Here is a 24,071-nt window from a genome sequence, read left to right on the forward strand (position 1 = left end):
GAGTGGGCACGGCCAGTCTAGAGTCCACAGGATGGAGGAACAGAGTATGGATTAGAGTGGACTTACTGATATTCTATTCTGATTAGTAATTGATTAGTAATTGAAGAAAATTTGGCATTGGTGTGGAGAAAGTGGCCATGGTGGCTGCTGGGGGTAGGGAGAGGGAGGAAGAGATGTGATGTGGGGGCATTTTCGGGACTTGGAGTTGTCCTGGGTGGTGCTGTGGGGACAGTTACTGGATATTGTACGTCCTCCCGTGGCCCACTGGGTGGACTGTGGGAGAGTGTGGGCTATGATGTGGACCACTGACCATGAGGTGCAGCAGTGCTCAGAGATGTGTTCACCAAGTGCAGTGAATGTCTCATGATGATGGAGGAGGTTGTTGTTATGGGGGGAGGAGTGGGGTGAGGGGGGTGGGGAGTATATGGGACCTCATATTTTTTGAATGTAACATTAATAAACAAAACAAAACAAAGTCTCCTGAGCATACACCAACCCCAGTGCCAACCACAGGTTCAGTAAAAGTGACAGAAGAAGCATGTGTAGAAAAGTCAGGTCCAGCTCCATCACACTCAGGAACACAAACTCCAAAGTAGGGCCCACTATGAAGTATAATCCATGTGGTGCAGCAGTGCTCCAAAATGTATTCACTAAATGCAATGAATGTGCCACAGTGATGAAAGAGGCTGTTGATGTGGGAGGAGTGGGGTGGGTTGGGGTGTGGGGTATCAGGGAGCCTCTTATATTTTTTAATGTAACATATTTTTGTGATCTATATATCTTTTTTAAAAAAGACAAATAAAAAAAAACTTTTTTTAAAAAAAGTGGTTCTTTAGTCTCTAAACAAAATATGTGCCTTGAAAAGCCTTTTTTAATATCCCTTGACAATTTTGGGGGGATTTATTTTATTCCAGTGCTCTAGCTCCTTTGACCCGGGCGACAGAGGCCAGCACATGTGCTTCGCCTTGCTTGTTCTTGTGACACTGACCAGTGTTTCCATCTTTTCAAAGTGTCTGTGTTGACACTGTCATTACTATACGTTGCTGGCCCTGGAATAGATTTGGTAGAAAACTGAATTTGAAGACATTATAATAAAATAGTAAAAGAAATAAAAAATAAAATCTGAATTTGCCATGTCATACCCTAAATCAAAAAAGTTCAAACTATGTGGTGTAGAGGTAGTTCTAAAGGATATTTCTTTCCTGGTTTGTTAAACATATGGGCCATGAAAATAGTATATGCACATCATAGGGAAGTTGGAAGATGTTAAAAAGCACAAAGAAAAAAGTAAAGGTAATTTACCATCTTGTCTTCCAGAGATAACCACAGCCAGCGGCTAGAATCTATCCCTCCAGTCTCTTCTCTCCATCTGTGTGTGTGTGTGTGTGTGCACTTACATGTGTGCATGTGTTCAACAGAACAAGGTTACAGGTGTGTGTATAGATTATGTGTATGCCTTTTCAAAATTGAACCAGTCTTGTTTCATAACCTTTTATTCTCACTTAATGTGCTACTGCTATTTTCTCATGTCATCATTTTTTATCACATTATTTGAAATTGTTTTTTTTTAAATTTTATGATGGAGTTGCAATAAACACTGCATTTGTTAATTTTCAGGTTTTCCCAGTCCTTCCCTTGTAAGCAGCTCTGCACTGCAAACTCTTATCTATCTTTGCTCACCTACTCCCTGAGCTCATGTTTCCTAGAGGAGGAGTTGGCAGTCAAAGGATGATCACTGCCCTCTGGAAAGGTTTATAACAACGGGCACCTTCGCCAGCTTTGATGGTTGTTTGCCGCTTTCCTATTAGAATGTTTTTGTGTGTTGATTTATTCAAGCTCTTTATATATGAAGGACAGGGACCCTCTGGTTTATGCATTGTGGCATAGCGTAGTTAAGAACTCTGGAGCCAAACTGAGTGGAGTTCAAAGTCCAGTTCTGCCGCTTACTAGGAATGCAAGCTTGGGTGTGTTACTTAAGGTCTATGTGCCTCAAATATAAAACAGGAATGACTGATTGTACATATCTCAGGATTGGGATGAGTATCTAATAAGATAATAAAGCACTTAGAACAGTGGCTGGCACAGGGTAAGTGTTCAAGAAGAATTGGCTATTATCACACTAGGTCATACTTATTGAGCTTCATAGCAGGGTGTTTTCCATCTATTTTTTTTTGGAGGTACTGAGGATTGAACCCAGGACCTCATACATGGGAAGCAGGCACTCAACCACTGAACTACATCCACTCCCCAATGAGAGTTGTTTTTTGTTTGTTTCCTTGTTTGTTTTTAGGGGATTGAATCTAGGACCTTGTACATGGGAAGGAGGAGCTCAACCACTGAGCTACATTCACTCCCTCCATCTGTTTTTTTTAAAGATTTATTTTATTTATTTTTCCTTCACCCCTCATTGTTTGTGCTAACTATCTGCTCTCTATGTCTATTCATTGTGTGCTCTCTTTGTCTGCTCATCTTCTTTTTAGGAGGTATTGGGAACCAAACCCAGACCATACCTTGTCGGAGAGGTGCTTAATCACTTGAGCCACATCCACTCCCTCCATCTATTTTTTTTTAAGATTTATTTATTTATTATTTATTTATTTCTCTCCCCTTCCCCCACCCCCACCCCCATTGTCTGCTTTCTGTGCTCATTCGCTGTGTGTTCTTCTGTGTCCACTTGCATTCTTGTCAGCGGCACCGGGAATCTGCGTCTTTTTGTTGTGTCATCTTGCTGCAGCAGCTCTCTGTGTGTGCGGTGCCACTCCTGGGTAGGCTGAGCTTTTTTTGCACAGAGAGGCTCTCCTTATGGGGTGTACTCCTTGTGCGTGGGGCTCCCCTACACAGGGGATACCCCTGTGTGGCACGGAACTCCTCGCGCGCATCAGCACTGCGTGTGAGCCAGCTCAGCACATGGGTCAGGAGGCCCTGGGTTTGAACCCTGGACCTCCCATGTGGTAGGCAGATGCTCTATCAGTTGAGCCAAATCTGCTTCCCTCCATCTATTTTTAAGTTCTGGAAAAAGGTAGAGATGTAAGCATTAAAACATTATAATGTTTTTTTAACACATGAGTAAGCATAATTTTAGACTACTTTCTTATCATTTACAGTGACCTCCATATATTCATTCAAGTGTTTAAGTACTTAATTTAACTGTGTGGTGCCTCTTTTTGTCCTCCTGTTGTATTTTGGTTTTCCCACATTTTCCCAGATTGGACTTTCAGGAATTTTGTCTCTTTTATAGTACCATCCCTCCCTCCTCTCCATAAATGGGTTTTTTAATTTATTTATAAATTTCACAATTTATTTTTCTTTATTCATTACTTTATACTTTGGCTCTTTATTCTTTTCTTTATTCTTCCTTAATTTAACTTTGTAGTACTATTTCAGACATCTTGACTGGAATGTTATTTTATTCATTTTCAGTCTTTCTTGTTTCATATTTAAGGCAGCATTATTTATAAAGTCTCTTAGCTGAACTTTTAATCTGTTTGCTGAATTGACCATTGGTGGCAATTTGATATTATTTTGTGTGTCACCAAAAGGAAAGTTTATACTTGTAAACTCCTCTGTTCCTCTGGGTGTGATAGCCTTTGATTGCATTAAATTCAGCTAGGATGTCTTTGATTGGATTACCTGTTAAGATGAGGACTTTTGATTTGACTTTATCAGTGGGTGTGACTCAGATCGAGTCCCCCCACCTTGATGTGTCTGATATAAATGGATGCTCACTCAGATGCACAGGAAGAGAGAGCACTGTCATTTTTGATCCAGCTATATGACAAAAAGAAGCCTGGAGCAGCTGAGGTCCTGGGATGAGCCGTTTTGCCTGATTCCTTATAGCTGACCTTGTGAAGAGAGCTGAGCAGCCAAGACTGATATAGGAAGTGCAAAAAGACAAGCCCAATGCCAGCCTGCAGTGAAATCAGGACGAAGCAGAGCAGCCGAGCCTGAGAGAGGAAGACCAGAACCTGAAACCTGGCAGAGATCACTTGCCATCTTGCTTCAACACGTGGCAGTTGAGTTTGGTGAGAAAGGACCTCTTATGGTGCCTTGAGTTGGACTTTCCATGGCCTTAGGACTAAGCTTTTACCCTAAATAAATACCCTTTATAAAAGCCAACAGATTTCTGGTACTTTGCATTGGTACCCCTTTCACAAACTAAAACACCACTGTTCTCCATTTCCTCTGTAAAATGTAGTGATCCACAATGAGCATAGGCTGATTGAGCTTGGGTCATATGGTACTTTCTGGATTGCCCTTTTTTTTTTAATCTTGTGAATTGCATTTTATGCTTATGAAAAATCACAAGTGTTTGTTTTCAACTGGACTTTGTTTCCAGCTGAGCTTGTCATTTTAATTACATATATTAATGTAACATAAAGCAATAAAAATGAGAATAAAATTAATGGTTTCTATGAAAATGAATGTTGGGGAAAAACAGCGCTCACTGGGACACAGAGACTGGTATGACCACAGGCAGAGGAAGAATTTATTGAGAAGCTCTCCAAATGGAGGGGGTCTGAAGAACAGACTTCAGCCCCTGCACCAGCATGGTAGGGGTCTGAAGAGAGACTTCAGCCCACTCCTGGAAGGGGGGAATTTGTATTTATACAGGACATTCTGAGGCGGGGAAATGATAGTTGGTGGGAGGGGTTTGAGGGTCTGAGTGAGATACAGGGACCAATAGGAAGCCCTAGAGGTGAAAATTTTCCCTGATAGTGCCTAGAAGATAGTGGGCTAGGGAGTTCTGGTTCCTTGGCATGCTGTAGGAGCAGAGGTTTCTTTGATCTGTAGGGATTAAAGGGCTTCTTTATCTCCCTCTGATATGCAGGTAGGGAAGGTCTCCATTTCCCTTTGCTCCCGTGTCTACGTGGTGTCTTTGTTTAACCTGTGGAAGGGCTGTGCCCTTAGACAAGTAGGCTTATGGGGGATGGAGTTAGCCTCTCCCCAGTGTGTATTGGGAAACTGAGCTACAGCTTGTTAATTATTGCAAGCCTCTAATAATGAAATAGAATAATTTGGAAAACTGCAATTCTTTTTTCTTCTTTTTCTTTTCCTTAAAAGTTTTTTATTGAAGTATGAGCAATACAATTATAAAAACCTACAAACAAACCTAAAAGTATTCAACATTTGAATCTTTGAATAAATTGAATTTCTCCCTTCACTTTAAAGAAGCCATAACTAAGCATCATAGACTGATGCATTCTGGGTGTTGTTATGCAAGGAAGATAACGAAGAATTCCAATCAGAAGACCCAGAGTCAAACCTCACTGCCCCTGCTGCCATCTTGGTCTTATATCAAAATATTGATGAGTGCATGTGTACTGATGTGTTTTAAGCTAAAATAACACATTAAGACATATATGTATAGTTGTTTTGCTTTGATTGTGTCACTGCCTTAATTGTGGTGGGTCAGAGAGATGTACTTGATTGATTTTGCCTCTGATGCAGCTTCGGCTACATACCAGTCATGCTGTTTCATGCTCATTCTTGTGCAGACTCGTGTCTAGAGCAGGGGTTCCTAACCCAGGGTTAAGATTTCAGTGGGTCTGTGAGCTTGAATTGAAAAATTCAACTTATATTTATTTTCTCTGACCTCTAACTGAAATCTAACATTTCCATCACTTATGAGTGTATGCGATAAATTACAGTAGTATTTATTTCATATCACATTACAGTTATGAAGAGCTTGAAAAATTGCTTACACTCATCCATACTTTGAAATTACGGTAATTGTTAGACCCAATGTTATTTGAGTGTCATAAAACTACCTCCTGCTACATTTGAGAAGGAGTCCGTGATTTTCATCTAACTGGCAGAGGGGTCCACGAAACAAAAAAAAGGTTAAGAACCCCTGGTCTAGAGGTCTTATATACCATTTCTGTCCCCATTGTTGGAGGTAAATAAGAAAGATCGGACCCTTTCAATTCAGTTCTGAAAATAGTAACTGCTTGTTTAGGTATGAATTTCTTGATCACAGCTTGCTTTCAAGCTGCGATGTGGCACTATTACATCCAGAGATGTGGCACTACTGTCTTTGGATTGGAGTTTAGGCTCTTTTTTTTTGATAAAGCTTTTGCTCAAACTTACTTTCTCTCTTTTATTTTTGGGAGTGGGGTGGGATGGGATGGCAACCAATTTTTTTCCCCTTCTTAGATCCTAGCAGATTTTTTCTTATAATTAACAAAATTGTCAGTTTTGAAGATAGGAAATGATCTTCAAATTCACTTAAAATAATAAAAACAGTGAAATGAAAACTATGTTTTTTTACCAGATTGGTGAGGATCATAACTTTGATACACTGTTGGTAAAGATGTAGGTAAGCAGATATTCCTTTGAAGGCAGGTGGGAAATTTATAGCAAATGTAAAATGTACATTTCTCTTTGGTCCAGCAATTCCATATCTAGGAATGAATCCCTGATGATACTCATATCTGAGGACTCTGATTTCAGGATAGATAGTAATAGCAAAGGATTATCCTGAATGTCCATTAATAATAGGTTATTGATCAAATACATTAATATCTGTACAATGGAGGACTATGCAGCCATTACAAAGGATAAGATACCTCTATATGGGTTGATAAAGACTGAACTTTATATTTCCTAAGTGAAAAAAAAGTGTGTTCAGAACATGTTTGTTTAAATTAAATCTCTCTCTCTGTGTTTTACCATGTATATGTATTTCCTGTTTTTGAAAAAAACATTAAAAATTGCCGGAATATGCTCGATGAGGGCCTCTCTGCAATGATTTTTGCCTGGCATAATGAGCCCTTTATTTGCAAACATAGGTTTATCTTCAGTTCAGATAACGTCTCTACTTCTATCTTTAATGTTTACTTTTATTTTCATTTAGGCTGGGCTATTCTTCATGTATACAATGATTGGTAGGTTGGATCCTTGAACTCTGTGTCTTCTCTCTCTCCTCTCTGTTTTTACTCATTCAGTTCTTCGTCCTTTTTTTTTTTAAGATTTATTTTATTTATTTCTCTCTACCCCCTCATTGTTTACACTCACTGTGTCTATTCATCTTCCTTTGTTTCTTTAGGAGGCACTGGGGACTGAATCCAGGACCTCCAACATGGGAGGGAGGCACCTAATCATTTAAGCCACCTCTTCCTTGCTTTGTGGTGCCTCTCATTATGTTTTTCCTTCTTGTGTCTTTTGTTGTATTAGCCTGCTGTGCCTGTCTGTCTTGCCAGCTCACTGTCTTCTTTGGGAGGTATTGGGAACCAAACCATGGATCTCCTATGTGGTAGGCAGGAGTTCAATCACCAGAGCCTCATCTGCCTCCTCCTTGTCCTTTTGATATGCATTCTGAGAGCATTTCCAATTTGCCAAAACATCACTGATTTGATCTTTCGCAATAATGTTTCTGCCCATATTGTGTCCCATTGTATATTTCCTTCTTTTATTGTAAAATGAAACATACCCATAGAAAAATTAAGCATATAATTTCAGCTAAGAAATATTTATAAAGCCAGCCCTTAGGTAAGCACCACCTACAGCAAGAAGTAGAACATTATCAATCCTTCTACATGTTCTCCCGTCACATCTTCATCCCTTCACCTCTACAGGTCACCTCTACCCAACTTTAACATTTCCTTACTTTTCTTTAAAGCTTTATTAGCTAAGTTATAGCCGTCATTAGTAGCTAGTTTTGCCTGTTTTTGAAATTTATGTGGGTGGAATTATATTGCGTGTATTCGTTTGTGTCTTGCTGTCAATATTGGACTTCTTTAGTTCATGCATATTTATTACTGTATGGTATTCCATCATTGCAATATACAATTTCTTTATCCATTTTACTGTTGAGTACCTTTGAGCTTTTTCCAGTTTCTGTCTTTTGTGAAAAGTGGTATGTATGGTTAGTCTTATGTGGCATCTTGGCCAGTTATTTAATCAAACACAGGCCTGGATGTTGCTCTAAATGTGTTTTGTAGATGTTACTAACATCTATAATCAGTAGACTTTTGGTAAAGGAGATTTCCCTTGAAAATGGGGGCAGGCCTCAACCATCAGTGAAGGCCTTAAGAGTAAAAATTGAGATTTTCTGGAGAAGAAGAAATTCTGCTTAAAAACTACAGTATAAAATTCTTGCTTGAGTTTCCACCCTGTTGGTCTGCCCTATGGATTTCGAACTTGCCAGCCCCCCCAATCTTGTGAGCCAATTCCTTAAATAAATCTCTGCATGTGTCTGTGTGTGAATGCATGTACACACAGTTATGTGCACATATACTCACATCTATAGTTGCTTGGTTCTATCTCTCTTGATAACTCCAACTGATACTTGCTGCTAAAAAAATTCTTGTGTATACATCCTGGTGTGAGTCTCTCCCGGTATAAGTTTAGGCATAGAATGGCTGGGCTCAACTTTACTGTTGAACATGTGCTCAGTTGTTTCCTCAAATGGCTGTGCCATTCTCCTTTCCCATTTCCCATGGCTGCACAACTCTTACATGGTCAGACTTCACTATTTTGTCAATTTGGTGGGTGTATAATGGTAACTCAGTGTGGTTTAATTTGCATTTACTAATTATTAATGAGTTGAGCACCTTTTCATATATTTGTCATTTGATTATCTTATGTTTATGGTGGAATTCCTCTTCAATTTCTACCCCTTCCATAGATGTATTTATTCTGGGTATGAGTTTTGACTTTATAGTTTTTGCAGCAAATATCTTCTCTGCTTCTGTGGGTTATCTTTTCATTCTTTTGCAACTTCTAATAAACGGAAATTCCTCTTTATAATGTAAAAATGTCAATCATTTTCTTATGGTTGTTGCTATTTGTGGCTTAAGAAACCCCTTTCTATCCCAAAGTCATAAAGATATTATCTAATATTGTATTCTAAAGCTTTCTTTTTTCTTTTTCACATTTAAACCTTTAAATACCTCAAATGGATTTTGTTTACTTATGATGTGAGATTGAGGATCTACTTAATTTTTTTCTTATAGGTACCCAATGGGAAAGATGATTGTTTCCCTTGTAATCCGAAGCTCTACTTCTCTGTTGGATATCAAGTATCTATATATGCATGGCTTTGTTTCCAGATTTGCTGTTCTGTGTCATTAATTCATTTTTCTACCCACACACTAAATATCTTACTCTATATTAATATAGCTTCAGAACAAATCTTATTATCTGCTAGAGCAAGACCTTGTTTTTCAAAAGTTTTTGGCTATACTTGACTCATTGCATATTCATACAACGACTATATTATACCATCTTATCAAGTCTCCAAAAACTCTCTTGGAATTTTTTTCATAGTTGCACTGATTCTAGAAATCAGTTTGGGGACAGTTGAGATTTTTACAACATTGAGTGTTCTAATCCATGCACATTGTACAGCACTCTATTTATTAGGTCTTCTCTAATATCGTCCATTAAATTTTTCTTTGTAGAGGTCTTGCACAACTGTTAATGGATTTATTCATAGTCTATGATGCTTTTAATTTCAATTTCTAACTCTTCATTGCTGGTATACAGGAATACAGTTGATTTTTGTATGTTGATTTTGTATCCAGCAACTTTGCTAAACTTTATATACATAATCATACGTAATTATAATTATATATATTATCTATTCATTATCATATGAAAAAATTACAATTTTGTTTTTCTCTTTCCTTTTCTTATGCAATTAACTAATTCATTTGCTGTATTGGCAAAGACCTTCTACTTGAAATTAATAGACATTACCTTGTGGGTTTTAATTCTGCCTTTGCATTTCTAGTTTTTTTGATATTTGGTCTTATTTTAAATGTTTTTCCATCTCTCTTATTTGCTTTCTCTTTACCTCAGCATAGCCATTTAATGATAAGTAGAGGCCACATTTTGTGCACTATATTTAGAATAAATAATTTCTGGAGAATTATTTTCCTGGCTATTACATAAAATTACCTTCAAAGGTACATTATTTCTCTGAGCCTCTCATATGGCTGCTTTTCCTATCCCTTCTCTGGCGATCTCCATTTAATTAGTTTATTTCTCACGTTCTCCATCTGGTTCACACACAGTGACTGTTCTTCCACATTGACATTAGGTTGAAGAATTATCAAGAGTCTCTCCTTTTTAACATCTTCATAGATTTTTAGGGTGAGTTTGCGAGAGGCTGAAATTTTTTAAACTGGAATCCCCCTAAGTCTGTGACCTATACAACTGGTTGTTTTAGGAGATATATTAAATAACCCTGGACACACTGTGAGGAAGTTATTTCCTTTTAAATTCCCTCTTTTAAGGAAACCTTTTAATTTTAAAATGATTATAGACCAGGGGGCCCTGTGCACTCTTTGCCCCCCTCCCTCCAGTGCTGACATTTTGCATAACTATCATGCAGAAACAAAACCAGGAAAGTGACATCGGTACCGTCCACAGAGCTTATTCAGATTTTACCAGTTATACTTGCACACGTGTATAGTGGTCCTATACATGACTTCATCACGTGTAGCTTCGTGTAATGACCGCCACAGTCAAGCTACAGAACTGCTGTCCATCACCACAAAGCTCCCTTGTGCTGCGCCTTTAGAGCCACCTCGGCCTGGCCCCTAATTCCTGGAAATCACTAATCTGTTCCCATCTCTACCACTTTGTTACTTCAGGAATGTTATATAAATGAATCATAAAATATATATCCTTTAAGATTGGCTTTTTTCACTCAGCATAATTCCCTTTTACTTTTTCTGAATCAGATGAATGAAAAAGCTTAGTTTGGTATTTGTATGATGTAGTAGTTAGGAAAAGGTAAGCCACTTTAAAATATTACTGAAGTCTAACGTGTTCAGGAAAGTGCAGAAATTATGAAGGTATAACTCATTGGATTGTCACAAAGTGAAAACACTTGTGTCTGACTTCTTTCACTTAATATGTTTATCACATTCATATTGTGTGTAGCTATGGTTCATTTATTTACATTGGTATATAGTGCACCAGATATGACTATGCTATAGTTGATTTCATCATTCTAATATTGAAGGGCATTTGGATTATTTCCCATTTTTTGATATTGCAAACATTGCTGCTAGGAACATTCTTGTACAAGTCTTTTGAAGAATGTACAAGTGCATTTCTGTTGAGCATATGTCTAGAAGTCAAACTGCTGGATCATTGGGTATGCATTCATTAACTTTAGTAAATACTGCTAAAGAGTTTTCCAAACTGTATCAATTTACACTTCTACTAGCAGTGTATGAGAGCTCTAGTTGCTTTACTTCCTCACCAGATTTGACATCATCAGTCTTTTAAATTTTACTCATATATTGTATATGTAGTGGTAATTTCACTGAGGTCTTAACTTGCTTTTCCGTGATATGTATATAAGCCATTTGGATATCTTCTTTTGTGAATGCCGGTATAGTTTCTCTTACTGATTTGTAAGGGTTTTTTTGTGTTGTTATTTGTTTGTTTTAGTATTATAGATATGAATCCATTGTTAGATATATATGCATAGCAAATGTCTTCCCCCATGCCTTGGCTTAACTTTTCACTCTATTAATATATAATAGATGTTCTTAATTTTAATATTAGCCAGATGTAAAACCTTACTCATGGTTATTTATGATTAGGGCTAGAGTTTTTTACTTCATGTTTAATTTTTTTTGCCTACCCCAAGGTGATGAAGATATTTTTCTCTGTGGTATTATAGTTTGTTTTATTGTTTATGTTTAGATTTACAATCCACCTGAATTTGATTTTCCTGTATGGCATGAGGTAAAGGTCAAGGTCTCCCCTTATGGATAATCAATTGGCCCAGGCTAGATGGTTCTTTCACACAATTTAATCCTGAAATTTCAGCACTTTAATACAATGAACTGTATTTCTCACTCACACCATCTGTCCATTGCAGCTCAGCCAAGGGGCTTTGCTCTATAACATCTCTCTCTCTCTTTTGAGCAATTTTACTGAGATATGTTCATATACCATACAATCTATCCAAAGTGTACCTTCAGTGGGTTTTCGTGTAATCACAGAGTTGTGCGTTCTTGACCACAATAAAGATTTTCATTATCTCAGTCTGGAAGTGACATATGTCACTTTTGTCCATAGCTGTTTGTTTAGAGCCAGGCATGTGGTCCCCAACTGCAGGAGGCTGGAGTGTGGGTGACCACATGGGTATTTGGTGAATGCTGAATATATCTGCCACATAGCTCTTTGACACCTCTCTATTATGTGCTAATCATTTTATTATTTATGGATATTACCTTGTTTGGTCGTGTTTATTTTTATAGTTTCAACTTATGGTAAGTGATACATTTCCCTTTAAAATTAATGTATTTCTATTAGAATCATGAGTTAAATAAAAATATGAAGTGAATAATAGTGGGGGTGGTACACGGATGTGGATGAAGGTGCTAAGCAAATGATTAAGGTTGGAGAAATGCTATTTTGAACCGACACTTCCTCTCTCGGCTTTATAAGGCAATGCACAAAGAACAAAATATTAATTTTCCACGTTGATGTAGATATTGCAATTATCAGTTACGTTGGGTCATAATACAATTTAATTTGTGTGTTCAGGAAACAGCCATTGGTCATTGGGAGTTTGATGATGTACACTCACAGTAGCTGGCTTTGAGACGTTCACAGCCTCAGCAGGCAAATAGATGCAGAAGCTGTGAACTTGAGCAGTGGTTTGTACTTTCTAAGGAGGAGCGACTCAAGGCAGGATGGGTTGCGACAGATGGGGGTGTGTGCTAGAGGAGTGGGGGTACAGGAAGTCTTCTACGTCTTCCCAGATGAGGCTGAGTCGAGCATTCAGGAAGGACGTAAGCAGTGGAAGTATCCCTCTGTCTGATCTGCTGGGTCTTGGGATTGAACATCTCTAAGCTTGTGTAGACGTACAAGCAAGAGTCACCAGCCAGGTTCTGAGGGACCCCCCGAGGCAGTGGATGTCAACCTGAGCAGCTCAGAGGACTCACCTGGGATCCCTGGGGCCTCCTGGTGAAAATGAAGAAGAGAAAATGTACCTGCGTGGTGAGCCAGTACCCACGCAATGAGCCGAGTGCCCGTGTGGTAAGCCAAGTGCCCACGAGTGCCCGCATGGTGAGCCAGTGCCCACGCAAGTGAGTCATGCAGCAAGATGATGAAGCAACCAAAGAGAGACGAAGGGGAGAGTCGAGGTGAAGCACGGCAGAAACCAGGAACTGAGGTGGCGCAGCTGACAGGGAACCTCTCTCCACATCAGAGATCAAATCCTGGTGAATCCTAGAGGAGAAAGATGAGAAGAGAAGACAGAAAGAGAAATAGACACAGAAGATCACACAGCGAATGGACACAGACGGCAAAAGAAAAGCAGTAGGGTGGGGATGGGGAAAAAAATAAATAAATCTTTAAAGAAAAAAAACACAACAGTGCCTGGCTCTGCGGCCATCCGATTGAGTTGGAGTCTCTGGGGAGGAGCCTGGGCTTTTTATGTTGCTGTTGTTTGACTGCCCTGAGGTTCTGAGGCTCATTTAGGGTAAGAACAGCTGAGGTGATAAGTTCAGTGTTTCCTCTAAAGGCTGGGGGTCCTGGAAGTGTCTTCTCCGATGCTGGGGTGTTGAAGAGCTTCCTGAGAGCGATTAGGTGAGCCTGAGCTTAGCTCCTGATCCCCGGCAGATTCTGAGAGAGGCCAGCGATGCCAGAGACAGGCAAAGAGCCACGCAAACACCATCTCCAGTGCACCAGACGCTGCCGCCACCTTCCCCTTGACCAAGGGAGCGTCGTGCTCAGGAGGGCAAAGGGAAGAATTCCCTACGTCAGAGCTCCTCAAGTTACAGCGCCAAGGAAAGCAAAAATCCAGGAAGGCTGGGAACTCGTCCTTGGCAGTGCACTTGATGTCTTGAGGAACTCTTTGCTCATTTCCCAGCAGACATTCACAGCAGGCCAGAGGGCTGCAGACTCCAAGCTGCTCAGGGCCGCTCCCTGTCCTGACTCCTACTCCCCCTTCTGGTGTCTACACAAAGACCACCAGGCCTAAGACGAAACCCACTGGCCTTCCCAGGATGCACAGTTGGCAGCTGAAGTTTAGTTGGCATGCTCGAGTTTTCAAGTCATGTCTGGGATTTTAGGACACACCTGCTTTTCAAATCCAATGTGGACACTTAGAAGCTATTTAACTGCTAGTGTCCGTGAATCTCAGTGTGTTTGGGTGTAAAATGGGGTGATGATGCGTCTCTCAGGACCATTATGAAGATCAAGGGACAAGATGTCTTCAGAGGATCTGGCTCGTGACACTTGCTGAGGCATTAACCTCATCATTCCCCCCATCACTACCCTTTAACAATAATTTTCAGGACTTAACTCTCTTAACAGCCCCGACCCCCTGCTGATCTGGGATATTGGGGGAGGGGAGCTGTTGGGGTTAATGCCTCAGATTCAGAAGTCTAACTCATTGCTGTATCCTGACTGTGGGTCACAGAGACTGCCTTGATATTAAATCTAATAGACACTTTGATTTATTAAAGGGCTGATGTGCATATGGGGCATTTATGGTAATGATGGAGACAAATAAAGAAATGCCACAGAGCTCACATGTGCTCTGTAAAGTGGCGGCAATGCAGAGAATTTTAGCAACGGCCTGATTTAATTAGGTGGGGCTAAGCAGGGGGTCCCATCGCCCCCCCCCCCCCTTAGGATAGAGCGCAGGTCTGGGAAATGGAGCCCTGGTCTGCCTGGGGCGCTGCTGGGGCGTAATTAGAGAGCCACACTGTCTTTAAGAGAAAAGCGGAGTGTCATCGTGGGCAGCTGACAGGCACACTCGTTCTTCCAGGTTATGACACGTTGTAAATCTCTAATTAATATTTTCTTGAAGTGTTCTTTTCACACTTTTCCCCCTGTTCTCCTCAGCCACATGCTTCTCAGGATTAGAGTGTTTTCTTTCTTCAAAGCAACAAAAACCTGACTTGATGAAAGAAGATTTTTTTTTAAATGGTGAGAGCAGGAAGCTCTGTCTTGAGGAGAGAGCTGTGGCTCAAGAGCCAAGCCCTTCCAGAGCTATTGCAGAACTTGCCTTGCCAGGGGCTTAGCAGAAAAGAAACTAGAGATAAAGACTTGTGAATGCATTTCCTACTTATTTCAAGTATTCATTAAACCTCTAATTATCTCATCAATTGACATGATAATCTTGATTGTAATACAGATATATTGCAGTTCCAGCAAAGAGGCCATCACTTTGGGATTCTGGCCTTTTTTTTCCTTTCCCACTACAGATATTTAAATTAAACCTTGCAACACTTTTTCTCCTCTATTTTACTTTATCATCAATGAAGCCCTCCTGTCTTCCTCAGCAATGTTTTCTGCAGGATGGTGAAAAGTCATCATTGTAAGAGGTGTTTCCATGATTGACAGCACCTTGGGCAGGGACTGAGTGTTTCTTTGGGAATTTCAAACAAAAGGAATATTAACTTCTTGTTTTAACTTTGCATGACCTTTATTTTGCCTTGACTGTTGACCAGTAGTTCAGCCAATGGTGGATTCCAGATTCTACTTTGGTTTCCCTCAGGCCTTTGGATGCACATCTTCCTGATGACAAGTCTCGGGTTGATCTGATTCTCCCCTATTCTGTGCTCCTGGAAGTCATAGACGAGGCAGGGCCTGGGGTAGTGTCCCGTGTCTCCTTTCCTCTCTGCCATTCTAGATTTCTGTTTTTGAGATGTGGAGGTTTCTTTGAATACTGTGATTTTGTTCTGCTGCTTTTGTTTAGGTTGCTTATTGCAACTAGGAGAGAAACTGCCTTTGGGTTCTAATGTTAGCACCAGTTTCTGCTTCTGGCATGAGTTTACCATCCCCAGTCCAGTTGAGTGAGTGGAACTCTGAAGATGTCACGTCAAGAACCAGGAGGCAAACTTGAGAGTCCCCACTTGAAGGAGCCATGGCCAAATATGGCTCAGCTGCCCTTTCCTGCTGCTCCTTTTCTTTGTACTGCTCTAGCAGGTGAGGAAGTAGTTGCAGCTTTGAAGCACTTCTTCAGCAGCAGACTATGGAAGAAGATGGCTGGGGATGATTCCTTCAGCTGCAGTGTTCATGTCTGTAGCTGATACAAACCAGCTTCTGCTGCCCAGGGAAAGGCACCCCAGGTAGGGGTGGCAGAGAGAAAAGTGTAGACAAGGAGAGGACAGCACTGGTCTGGGAAGGAGGGGGAGAAACAGGAAAACGTAGTGTTATGAAAATGATAGACAAGAGTAACCATGAGGGAGAAAACTCATGGAAGAGTCCAAGAAGAGATGATGGCATCAAAAAGGTCCACCGAGGGAGGAAGGCCACTGTTACGGAGACAGAAGACACAGTGGAGAATGCAAGGTCATGGTGAGGACATGGAGATCAAGCCAAAGACCCTGCCTGGGGTTGGGCAGTGAAAGTAACTGGAAGAACTAAGTAGACTCAGTGGGAATTTATCTTCAGCACTGGACAGCACCTCCAGCCGCAGTCCCAGGCGCCATGTTGATTTCTTGTTTGGTGTCCAGCATCCACACCCCATGTTAAGTGCACCCCAGTTCCCTTTTGGGGAGTTGTCTGTCTCCTACTCTGTGCAGCCAATGGGACAGATACATTACTTAGCAAGGCGGGTTGGGCTTTCACCGGGCAGAGCAGTATGAGGTGAGTGGAGCATCTCAGTGGTGTGAAGCCAGGCTGTAGGTGCTGTTGACATCAGTCCATCCTTGGGTGCACAATTTGGTGGTTCCGGCTACTTGGGTGGCAAGCACTGCCATAATTCCAGTCTGGTACCTGTCCTCCTTCCCAGCCTTTTGTTCTTTCTGTGAGCATCCTGCTCTTCCTTCGGTAGCCCCCTCTTCTTGCTTAAATTAATTCTTGTTGGTTTCTTACTACCAAAGAACCCTCACTAACCCTCATGAGTCAGTTCCTTTGCCTCTGCCTTTCAAGGACGTTGCATTTTCTCAGCATGGACCCATCTCTTGCTGCTTTATTGATGGCATGGTTGCAGAAGGCTTCCAAAGGAAACTAAATTCTTTAAAGATAGCGTCTTCTAATGAGAAAAAAATCCCCAGGGTGTCAGGGTGTTGGATTGGAAGGAGGCTGAGTGAATCATGTGCTTATCTGGGCTCCCCACCAAAAGCATCATAGGTTCTTCTTTGGATGGGGAAAATGGCTTTTATAGCTTATGCTGTGACACCATTGCAGTCGTAAGAGTAGATTTTTGTCTCACGTAGCAGCAGACAGTGCCACCAGTCACTTAAAACTCCAATTTTCCACATGTATGTGACGGTCCAGCCTCTTGAGAGATGTGTGCCCAAGAAATTGCCCACCTATGGGTACTTTCTGTTTGCCCCTTGTCTATCTTGGCTAAAGGATGTGATGGAGTTCCATTTATCAACAAGAGCAATTTTTGTCAAATATGTACAATTTTTATTCAGGTAGTTTCTTTTTAATTTAAAATATTCATATATATATGTCCTGATTTATTTTTTTTTCTGGAAGAATTGCTTTGGATAGCAGTTATTGCTGCTTTATTTTGTTTATATGTCAGGTGTCTATCTAGCCTCCCTGCCTTGCCTTCCTCCCATCCTTCCTTCCTCTCTTTGGTCTACCCATCCTCTTTCTATCCCACCCATCCATCTCACATGCCACTTATCCCATGTGCCAGTAGAAATAGATTTCATTCACGGCAATTTTTGTTTTCTTTTTTCAAAGTCAGATGTTCAGGAGGTAGCATCACTGTGATGGTTAATATCATGTGTCACCTTGGCTAGGTTACAGCATCTAGTTATTTGGTCAGACAAGCTCTGGCCTGATTATTACTGTGAAAGTGTTTCATGGATTTAAATAATCACTTAGTTCACTGCATCTATGGCTGATGACATCTACAATCTAAAGGAGAGTGCCTTCAGCAATGAGAGAAGACTCATCTAATCAACTGAAGGCCTTAAAGGAAGAACTGATGATTTCAGCAGTCAGAAAGAAAAACTTCTGCCACTACTTCAGCCAGCCAGCTTCTCCTGGGGAATACATTGACACCTTCATTTTAGTTTTCAGTGTATGGCCTCCTCTATGGAATTTGAATTTGCCAACCCCCAAGTCTTGTGAGCCAATTCCTAGAATAAGTCTCATAATATTTACATATCTAGATCTCCCGTTGGTTCTGTTTCTATGGCAAACACTGACTCATACAGATTTTGGTCCCGAGAGTGGGGTCTTGAGAAACAGAATCTTAAGGATGAGATTTCTGAGTTGGTTCCGGAGTTTGAGGAGTTGGTTCTCTATTCTGATTAGATTAAAAGCCACTAATGGCTATATCCACTGATAGTCTAGGGCATGAAGCAGTAATACAGATGAATAAAATAATGCTATTGGATACTGCTTCTCAAATGCTTATAAGAAGCAAGAGTCTGGGTGATAGTATACTATACTTGAAACCTTCTTAGAGTTTTGTGGAGTTAAAGTGTAATGATGTTGGCTAAAGCATGGACAAGAAGGTGACTTACATAAACCTGAAGCTGAAATGCCAGAACGGTGTGGAATAATATCCATAAGGGGATCCAAAGGCTTAGGGAGATTGGAATGTGTCCAAAGGACACACCTTTCACCGGGACTCTGAGGAATGAATTCATGAGAGCAGATCCATCATCCCTGAAGAATTTTGGGTAACTCTTTTCTGTAGGTCAGATATTACTGTGGGAACTGCTGTCCTTGAACTTAGGTCTTTAAACACCATGGAGATATTGGATCCTTGATTAGCTGGAGCCTTAATTGCCAAAGACAAGTTGGGTGTGGCTACCCTAATGGATAGCAGAGTCAAAGCAGTAATCATAGCATTCCATGTGCCAGCTAGTTGATCACAGGGTAAATAGAAATGAAATTGATGGGCAGTCTACCAAATTCTTACTTGATTTGTATAAACAGAAGAGTTCTGGGTCAAGTGAATAAAAGTCTAACTTGAATCACAAAAGCAGAGAGTCACAGCCTCTCAGTTAATTCTCAGACTTGAGATAGTTTACAGACCCAGAGCCCTTTTAAATGAAGGGAAGGCCAGGACCCTTGGGGAAGGACCCTGCTACACTGCCAAGAACTTATACTGTTCATCTTTCTCCCACCCTTCACCAAAGGGTCCTATGGCCTTTTACCAGGGTGACTGTGCATTTGAGAAAAGGCAATGACTAGAAATTTCAGGCATTATTAGACACTGGTTCTGAACTGACATTAATTTTAGGAGACTCAAAACATCACTGTGGTCTACCAGCTAGAGTAGAGGCTTATGGAGGTTAGGTGACTGATGGAGTTTTAGCTCAGGTGTGTCTCATGCTGGATCCAGTGTGCCTGAACCCATTCTGTGTTTATTCCCCCAGTTCCAAAGGCATAATTGGAATAGACATACTCAGCAACTGTCTGAATCCCCCCACTGGTTCTCTGACTTGTAGAGTGTGGACTATTATGGTGGGAAAGGCCAAGTGGAAACCACTAGAGCTGCTTCTGCCTATCAAAACAGTAAATCAAAGGCAATACTCTGTTTCTAGAGGGACTGCAGAGATCAGTGCTACCATCAAGGACTTGAAGGATTCAGGAGTGGTGATTCCCACCACATCCCCATCCAACTCTCCTAGTTGGCCTATGCAGAAAACAGATGGATCTTGGAGGATGACAATGGATTGTCATAAACTAACCACGTGATGACTCTAATTGCAGCTGCTATTCCAGGTGTGCTATTACTGCTTGAGCAAATCAATACACTCCCTGGTACCTGGTATGCAGCTATTGATCTGGTGAAATAATATTTTTCTCAATACCTGTTAATAAAGACAACCAGGAACAGTTTTTTTTCAGTCAGTAAGGACAGTATTATACCTTTAATGTCCTACCGCAGGACAGCCTTATGTCTTACAGGGAACTTGATCACCTTTCCCTCCCACAAGATATCACACTGACCTGTTAAACTGATGACCTTTTGCTGACTGAACTTAGTGAGCAAGAAGTAACAACCACTCTAGACTTATTGGTAAGGCATTTGTGTGTCAGAGGGTGGGAGAGAAGTCCAAAAAATTCAGGGCCTTCCACCTTAGTGAAATTTCTAGGCATCCAGTGGTGTGGGGCATGTTGAGATATCCCTTCTAAGGTCAAGGATAAGCTGTTGCATCTGACCCCTCCTACAACCAAAAAAGAGGTACAATGCCTCGTTGGCCTCTTTGGATTTTAGTGGCAGCATATTCTTCATTTGGTTTGCTATGTCAGCCCATTTACCAAGTGATCTGAAAAGCTGTAAGGTTTAAGTGGGAACTGAAACAAGAGGAGGCTCTGTGACAGGTCCAGGCTGCTGTGCAAGCTGCTCTGCCACTTGGCCATAGGATCCAGAAGATCTGGGGATCTGGAAGTTTCAGTGTCAAATAGAGGCACTATTTGGAGTCTTTAGCAGACCCCTGTAGGAAAATCGCAACGCAGACCCTTAGAATTTTGGAGCAAAGCCCTACCATTCTCAGATAACCACTCTTCTTTTGGAAAACAGCTTTTGGCTTGCTACTGGGCAGGCATTTGGTGGAGACCAAATGCTGAACTATGGGCCTCCGTTACCATGAGACCCATTGTCCTTCATGAATTGTTTGTTGTCTGGCCCACTAAGCCATAACGTTGGGCATGCACATCATCACTCTATCATCAAATGTCTGTGATAGATATAAGATAAACCTTGAGCAAGCCCTAAAGACACAGGTAAGTTACACAAGGAAGTGGTTTCGATGCCCATGGCCCACACTCCTGCTATATCACCTTCTCTTTCCCAGCCCACAGCTGTGGCCTCTTGGGGAGTTCCCTACATGAATTGACTGAAGAAAACTTAGGCCTGGAATACAGATGGTTCTGCACAATATACAGGTATCACCTGAAGGTGGACAGCTGTAGCACTATAGGCCTTTTCTGTGACATCTCTTAAGAACAGTGGAGAAGGGAAATCCTCCCAGTGGGCAGAACTTTGAGCAATGCACGTGGTTTTTCATTTTGTTTGGAAGGAGAGATGGCCTGAGGTATGTTTCTATACTGATGCATGGGCTGTGGCCACTTGTTTGGCTCTATGATCAGGGACTTGGAAGGAACATGATTGGAAAATTGGAGACAAAGAGATCTGGAGGAGAGTTATGTGGATAGACCTTTCAGAATGGGCAAAAATTATGAAGATATTTGTGTCCCATGTGAATGCTCACCAGAGGGTGACTACAACAGAGGAGAATTTTAATAATCAAGTGGATAGGGTGACCCATTTTGGGGATATCAGTTGGCCTCTTTCCCTAATTACTCTTGTCATTGCCAAATGGGCTTATGAACGAATTGGCCATGGTAGTAGAGATGGAGGTGGTGTATGGCTCAGCAACATGGACTTACAATCACAAGGCCATCCTGGCTCCTGCCACCAGCAGATACCGACACTCAGTCCCCAATATGGCACCATTCCCTGAGATGATCAGCCTGCTACCTGGGGGCACGTAGACTACATTGGACAACTGACCTAATGGAAGGGGCAGTATTTTGTTCTTAATGGAATAGATATATAGTTTATATATGGATTTGCCTTCCCTACATGTAATGCTTCTGCCAAAACTACTAACAGTGGACTTTAAAGAATACTTTATCTACCATCTTGGTATTTTACACAGTGTTGCTTCTGATCAAGGAACCCACTGCACAGCAAATGAAGCTCAGGAATTGACATTTACTCTTGGAATTCACTGGTCTTACATGTTCCCCATCATCCTAAAGCAGCTGGATTAATAAAACAAGTGGAATGGCATCAATCATGTCACCAAGTGGGTAGCATATCTTGCAGGGCTGGAGCAATGTTCTCCATGAAGGGTGCGTATGCTCTAAATCAGTGTCCACTCTATATTGTTGTTTCTCCCATAACCAGGATTCACAGGTCCAAGAATCAAAGGGTAGGAATGGGAGTGGCACCACTCACTATTACTTTTAGTGATCCAGTAGAAAATTTTCTGCTTCCTGTATATGCAGCCTTAAGCTCTGCTGATACACAGGTCCTAGGTTCAAAAGGAAGAATGCTTCCACCAGGAGGCAGAATAATGATTCCATTGAACTGGAGGTTAAGACAGTCACCTGGCCACTTTCAGCTCCTCATGCCTCTGAATCAACAAGCAAGGAAGGGAATTACTGTACTGGCTGGGGTGATGGATCCTGATTACCAAGGGGACAGAGGACTGCAACTATATAATGGAGGTGAAAAAGAGTTCGCCTGGGATACAGGAGATCCCCCAGGGCATCTCTTAGCACTACTGTGCCCTGTGGTTAACGTCAATGGAAAACTGCAACAACCCAATCCAGGCAGAACTGCTAATGGTCCAGACCCTTCAGGAATGAAGGTCTGGGTCACCCCCCCCACCCCAGCAAAGAACCAAGACCAACTGAGGTGCTTGCTGAGGGTCAAGGGAATATGGAATGGATAGTGGAAAGAAGTCTTATAAATACCAGCTACATCCATGTGACCATTTGCAGAAACAAGGACTGAAATAGTTATGAGTATTTCTTCCTTGCTTTGTTGTAAATATATTTGTATATATACATAAAACAAATATTTTTAAAATTACAAATATCATTTATTTATGGTATAAATCAGAATAGGTAAGCTATTTTTGTAGCATGATTAAATATAGTTCATTATTTTAAAAAACTCAACATTTTAAAAATATAGTGGCTCAAGTTTCAGTTTATTTTGATATTTGCTTTTTTTAAAAGATTTATTTACTTTATTTTTATTTATTTATCCTCCCTCCTTCCCCCAGATGTTTCGCTTAAAACAAATATTTTTGTTTTCATTCCTATCTTACCCCTTATCATATAACATATGTTGTCTTTTTAACTTTATGTCATAGTATTAAGTTGCAGGATATCAAGTTTAAGGGTGACTATTACCCAAGGACTTGCATCCTCTTCTGGGGAAAGAGTTAGTGCATTTTGGTTGTATGTAGAACAGTTGAATTGCATTAGGCTATGTTGAATTGTATAGGTATGACTCTTCTCATGTTTTATTCAGAGATTAAGTATGGTTTTAGCAGATGCATATAGGTCCCAGGTGACAAGGGGAGGACTGTAATGGTTAGTTTCATGTGTCAACTTGGCTAAGTTATGGTGCCCAATTGTTTGGTCTAGGAAGCACTGATCTGATTGTTACTGTGAGGGCATTTCCTGGGTTTAAATCATTAGTCAGTTGATTGCCTCTATGGCTGATTACATCTACAGTCAACAAAGGAGATTTCCCACAGCCATGAGAGGCATCTCATCCAATCAGTTGGAGTCCTTAAAGGAACTGGATTTCCGCAGTCAGAAAGAAAAACATATGTCTTTACTTCAGCTAGTCATCTTCTGGGGAATTCACTGAAACTGTCAATGAAATTCCCAACTTGACACCTGCCCTGTGGAATTCAGACTTGCCAATCCCCATGCTTGTATGATAATATGACCATAATAATTTTTACATAAATATGTCTCTTGTTGGTTCTCTTCCTCTGGAGAGCCCAGACTAAGATAGTCCCTTTGAGCCTTTGCAGGCCAGTGGCAGGGTCGGGGTGGGAACAGCAGACCAGGAGACTGGAGGCCTGGCTTCTCACCTGGGGGATTGCCTTTAACAGACACCCGCAGGCGGGGATGGTTTCCAAGGGCCTGCCCAAGCTCCAGCCTTTTATTCCAAGGGCAACTTGGAGCAAACTGTGTTCAGTAGCTGTTCTCAAAGTTACTAGTTTTGCCAAGAATAGAAGACAACAGATTTTTTTCTATTTATGTTGTTCTGCTCGTTAGGATGCACAATACAAAGGTTAGAGTTGCTGAAGCAAAATCAGCATGTTCTGATCCATTTGCAAAGTTCAGCCTTGAGTTTATCCTGAAATTTCTAACTAAGAATGCTCCCTGACTCAGTCATGTTCTAGAAGGATCCTTAATTGGAAACAGACTCAGACAGTAGCATGGACAGCAAGGAATATGAGAAAGGGAAAAAAGCACTCAGAAAGCAAAGGTCGTCAAGAAAGAAGATGTACAGTTTGTATTTGAAACTATGGAAAAGTTTTGATAATGGATGGTGGCACAGCATTGTGAACACAACAGCACTGAACTGTATACTTGAATGTGGCTAAAAGATTATATATGTGATACTA

The 24,071-nt window shown here is 41.0% G+C and overlaps 1 protein-coding gene across 2 annotated transcripts in view; it reads left to right on the forward strand.

The window, feature by feature from the left end:
* The window catches only part of CPXM2 (carboxypeptidase X, M14 family member 2), a 128,372-nt gene that overhangs the window by 12,523 nt on the left and 91,778 nt on the right, over positions 1 to 24,071 (forward strand). The window lies entirely within an intron of this gene.

This window comes from Dasypus novemcinctus, chromosome 6 (genome assembly GCF_030445035.2).
Source record: "Dasypus novemcinctus isolate mDasNov1 chromosome 6, mDasNov1.1.hap2, whole genome shotgun sequence".
Classification (NCBI taxonomy): domain Eukaryota; kingdom Metazoa; phylum Chordata; class Mammalia; order Cingulata; family Dasypodidae; genus Dasypus; species Dasypus novemcinctus.